A 5708-nucleotide genomic window follows, 5' to 3' on the forward strand; every position below is an offset into this window, starting at 1 on the left:
CACAGGGGATTCAGACATCCCGTCCTCTTGGGAGATGCAGGACGAGCCTGCATTCAATTCACTGCAGGGATATCCGGCCTTACTTCGAGTCAGAGCATCTCGGTGTCCATTCCACTTGAGGCCACAAACTCAGGGTCCCTCTCACATACCTGTAGCTGAGAGAAGCCTCCTCTTGAGGTGCTTGTGGAAAGTTGGTATTCCTCTTGAGTCAAAGCCAGGGACTAAGCTTTCATCTCGGGTTGATTTTTGGTCCACGGAGCCATTTCGTGTTGCTACAGGGACCTCAGGATCCCTCTAGACTTCAGACAGTGATCTTGGGTTTTCTCTGGAGTGCCATCAAGGAAATCAAGGCTTTTTTCTCGTTTGATGTGGAACACGGAATTGCTCTGCACGCAGTGCAGGGGAATCGGGCCTCACCTCCCAGCGAGTGGGAAGTCTCATGGTTTTTCTCGAGTTGCGGCCGGAACCTGGGGTATATTCTCGAGTTACGATGGGGAGGGCCCTTTCAGACATGTGTTTGTTCAGCGACGTCAGGACTCCTGCCTAGGTGCCATGGACACCTCGGGATTCTCCTCGAGTCTTGGCATATCATTTGGGATGCGTCTCCACGTGAGGCGGGAGACCCAGGGTCCCTTTCCACGTGCCACAGGGATCCTGGGACTCCTATCCATTTTCAAGAGGAGTCAGGCATCGTCTCCTTTGGAAGCATTCATCTCCACGGACCGCTCGAGGTTTCAAAGGATGTGAGGCCTCCGGTCGCCATGAGGCTGAGAACTAGGTCTTTCTCTGTGGTCTCCACAGGGGATTCAGACATCCCTTCATCTTGGGAGATGCAAGACGAGCCTGCATTCAATTCACTGCAGGGATATCTGGCCTTACTTCGAGTCAGAGCATCTCGGTGTCCATTCTACTTGAGGCCACAAACTCAGGGTCCCTCTCACATACCTGCAGCTGAGAGAAGCCTCCTCTTGAGGTGCTTGTGGAAAGTTGGTATTCCTCTTGAGTCGAAGCCAGGGAGTAAGCTCTCATCTCGAGTAGATTTGGGGTCCCCGGAGCCCTTTCGTGTTGCTCCAGTGACCTCAGGATCCCTCTAGACTTGAGACAGTGATCTTGGGTTGTCTCTGGAGTGCCATCAAGGAAATCAAGGCTCCTTTCACGTTTGATGTGGAACACGGAATTGCTCTGCACGCAGTGCAGGGGAATCGGGTCTCATCTCGCGGCGAGGGGGAAGTCTCATGGTTTTTCTCGCGTTGCGGCCGGAACCTGGGGTATATTCTCGAGTTATGACGGGGAGGGCCCTTCCAGACACGTGTTTGTTCAGCGACGTTAGGACACCTGCCTAGGTGCGAGGGACACCTCGGGATTCTCCTCGAGTCTTGGCATGGCAATTGGTACGCGTCTCCACGTGAGGCGGGAGACGCAGGGTCCCTTTCCACGTGCCACAGGGATCCTGGAACTCCTATCCATTTTCAAGAGGAGTCAGGCATCGTCTGCTTTGGAAGAATTGATCTCCACAGACCTCTCGAGTTTTGAAAGGAAGTGAGGCCTCCGGTCGCGAAGAGACGGAGAACTAGTACTTTCTCTGTCGTCTCCACAGTGGATTCAGACATCCCTTCATCTTGGGAGATGCAAGACGAGCCTGCATTCAATTCACTGTTGGGATATCCGGCCTTACTTCGAGTCAGAGCATCTCGGTGTCCATTCCACTTGAGGCCACAAACTCAGGGACCCTCTCACATACCTGTAGCTGAGAGAAGCCTCCTCTTGAGGTGCTTGTGAAAAGTTGGTATTCCTCTTGAGTCGAAGCCAGGGACTAAGCTCTCATCTCGAGTTGATTTGGGGTCCACGGAGCCCTTTCGTGTTGCTCCAGTGACCTCAGGATACCTCTAGACTTGAGACAGAGATCTTGGGTTTTCTCTGGAGTGCCATCAAGGAAATCAAGGCTCCTTTCACGTTTGATGTGGAACACGGAATTGCTCTGCACTCAGTGCAGGGGAATCGGACCTCATCTCGCAGCGAGGGGGAAGTCTCATGGTTTTTCTCGAGTTGCGGCCGGAACCTGGGGTATATTCTCGAGTTACGACGGGGAGGGCCCTTCCAGACACGTGTTTGTTCAGCGACCTCAGGACTCCTGCCTAGGTGCGAGGGACACCTCGGTATTCTCCTCGAGTCTTGGCATGGCAATTGGGACTCGTCTCCACGTGAGGCGGGAGACCCGGGGTCCCTTACCACGTGCCACAGATATCCTGGGACTCCTATCCATTTTCAAGAGGAGTCAGGCATCGTCTCCTTCGGAAGCATTGATCTCCGCGGACCTCTCGAGTTTTCAAAGGATGTCAGGGCTCCGGTCGCGATGCGGCGGAGAATTAGTTCTTTCTCTGTGGTCTCCACAGGGGATTCAGACATCCCGTCGTCTTGGGAGATGCAAGACGAGCCTGCATTCAATTCACTGCAGGGATATCCGGCCTTTCTTCGAGTCAGAGCATCTCGGTGTCCATTCCACTTGAGGCCAGCAACTCAGGGTCCCTCTCACATACCTGTAGCTGAGAGAAGCCTCCTCTTGAGGTGCTTGTGGAAAGTTGGCATTCCTCTTGAGTCGAAGCCAGGGACTAAGCTCTCATCTCGAGTTGATTTGGGGTCCACGGAGCCCTTTTGTGTTGCTACAGTGACCACAGGTTCCCTCTAGACTTGAGACAGTCATCTTGGGTTTTCTCTGGAGTGCCATCTAGGAAATCAAGTCTCCTTTCACGTTTGATGTGGAACACGGAATTGCTCTGCAGGCAGTCCAGGATAATCGGGCCTCATGTCCCGGTGAGGGGGAAGTCTCATGGTTTTTCTCGAGTTGCGGCCGGAACCTGGGGTATATTCTCGAGTTACGACGGGGAGGGCCCTTCCAGTCACGTGTTTGTTGAGCGACGTCAGGACTCCTGCCTAGGTGCGAGAGACACCTCGAGATTCTCCTCGAGTCTTGGCATGGCAATTGGGATGCGTCTCCACGTGAGGCGGGAGACCCAGGGTCCCTTTCCACGTGCCACAGGGATCCTGGACTCCTATCCATTTTCAAGAGGAGTGAGGCATCGTCTCCTTTGGAAGCATTGATTCCGCGGACCTCTCGAGTTTTTAAAGGATGTGAGGCCTCCGCTCGCGATGAGGCGGAGAATTAGGTCTTTCTCTGTGCTCTCCACAGGGGATTCAGACATCCCTTCGTCTTGGGAGATGCAAGACGAGCCTGCATTCAATTCACTGCAGGGATATCCGGCCTTACTTCGAGTCAGAGCATCTCGTGTCCATTCCACTTGAGGCCACAAACTCAGGGTCCCTCTCACATACCTGTAGCTGACAGAAGCCTCCTCTTGAGGTGCTTGTGGAAAGTTGGTTTTCCTCTTGAGTCGAAGCCAGGGACTAAGCTCTCATCTCGAGTTGATTTGCGTTCCACGGAGCCCTTTCGTGTTGCTCCAGTGACCTCAGGATCCCTCTAGACTTGAGACAGTGATCTTGGGTTTTGTCTGGAGTGCCATCAAGGAAATCAAGGCTCCTTTCACGTTTGATGTGGAACACGGAATTGCTCTGCACGCAGTGCAGGGGAATCGGGCCTCATCTCGCGGCGAGGGGGAAGTCTCATGGTTTTTCTCGAGTTGCGGTCGGAACCTGGGGTATATTCTCGAGTTACGACGGGGAGGGCCCTTCCAGACACGTGTTTGTTCAGCGACGTCAGGACTCCTGCCTATGTGCGAGGGACACCTCGGGATTCTCCGCGAGTCTTGGCATGGCAATTGGGACGCGTCTCCACGTGAGGCGGGAGACCCAGGGTCCCTATTCACGTGCCATACGGATCCTGGGACTCCTATCCATATTCAAGAGGAATCAGGCATTGTCTCCTTTGGAAGCATTGATCTCCGCGGACCTCTCGAGTTTTCAAAGGATGTGAGGCCTCCGGTCGCAATGAGGCGGAGGACTAGGTCTTTCTCTGTGGTCTCCACAGGGGATTGAGACATCCCTTCTTCTTGGGAGATGCAAGAGAAGCCTGCATTCAATTCACTGCAGGGATATCCGGCCTTACTTCCAGTCAGAGCATGTCGGTGTCCATTCCACTTGAGGCCACAAACTCAGGGTCCCTCTCACATAAATGTAGCTGAGAGAAGCCTCCTCTTGAGGTGCTTGTGGAAAGTTGGTTTTCCTCTTATGTCGAAGCCAGGGACTAAGCTCTCATCTCGAGTTGATTTGGGGTCCACAGAGCCCTTTCGTGCTGCTACAGTTGCCTCAGGATCCCTCTAGACTTGAGACAGTGACTTTTGGTATTCTCTGGAGTGCGATCAAGGAAATCAAGGCTCCTTTCACGTTTGATGTGGAACACGGAATTGCTCTGCACGCAGTGCAGGGGAATCGGGCCTCATCTCGCAGCGAGAGGGAAGTCTCACGGTTTTTCTCGAGTTGCGGCCGGAACCTGGGATATATTCTCGAGTTACGATGGGGAGGGCCCTTCCAGACACGTGTTTGTTCAGCGACGTCAGGACTCCTGCCTAGGTGAGAGGGACACCTCGGGATTCTCCTCGAGTCTTGGCATGGCAATTGGGACGCGTCTCCACGTGAGGCGGGAGACCCAGCGTCCCTTTCCACGTGCCACAGGGTTCCTGGGACTCCTATCCATTTTCAAGAGGAGTCAGGCATCGTCTCCTTTGGAAGCATTGATCTCCGCGGACCTCTCGAGTTTTCAAAGGATGTCAGGCCTCCGGTCGCGATGAGGCGGAGAATTAGTTCTTTCTCTGTCGTCTCCACAGGGGATTCAGACATCCCTTCGTCTTGGGAGATGCAAGACGAGCCTGCATTCAATTCACTGCAGGGATATCCGGCCTTTCTTCGAGTCAGAGCATCTCGGTGTCCATTCCACTTGAGGCCAGCAACTCAGGGTCCCTCTCACATACCTGTAGTTGAGAGAAGCCTCCTCTTGAGGTGCTTGTGGAAACTTGGTATTCCTCTTGTCTCGAAGCCAGGGACTAAGCTACCATCTCGAGTTGATTTGGGGTGCACGGAGCCCTTTCGTGTTGCTCCAGTGACCTCAGGATCCCTCTCGACTTTAGACAGTGATTTTGGGTTTTCTCTGCAGTGCCATCAAGGAAATCAAGTCTCTTTTCACGTTTGATGTGGAACACGGAATTGCTCTGCACGCAGTCCTGGATAATCGGGCCTCATGTCGCGACGAGGGGGAAGTCTCATGGTTTTTCTCGAGTTGCGTCCGGAACCTGTGGTATATTCTCGAGTTACGACGGGGAGGGCCCTTCCAGTCACGTGTTTGTTCAGCGACGTCAGGACTCCTGCCTAGGTGCGAGAGACACCTCGGGATTCTCCTCGAATCTTGGCATGGCAATTGGGATGCGTCTCCACGTGAGGTGGGAGACCCAGGGTCCCTTTCCACGTGCCACAGGGATCGTGGGACTCCTATCGATTTTCAAGAGGAATCAGGCATTGTCTCCTTTGGAAGCATTGATCTCCGCAGACCTCTCGATTTTTCATAGGATGTGATGTCTCCGGTCGCGATGAGGCGGAGGACTAGGTCTTTCTCTGTCGTCTCCACATGGGATTCAGACATCCCTTCGTCTTCGGAGATGCAAGACGAGCCTGCATTCAATTCACTGTTGGGATATCCGGTCATAATTCGAGTCAGAACATCTCGGTGTCCATTCGACTTGAGGCCACAAACTCAGGGTCCC

Source organism: Dama dama, unplaced genomic scaffold (genome assembly GCF_033118175.1).
Source record: "Dama dama isolate Ldn47 unplaced genomic scaffold, ASM3311817v1 ptg000020l, whole genome shotgun sequence".
Taxonomy (NCBI): Eukaryota; Metazoa; Chordata; class Mammalia; order Artiodactyla; family Cervidae; genus Dama; species Dama dama.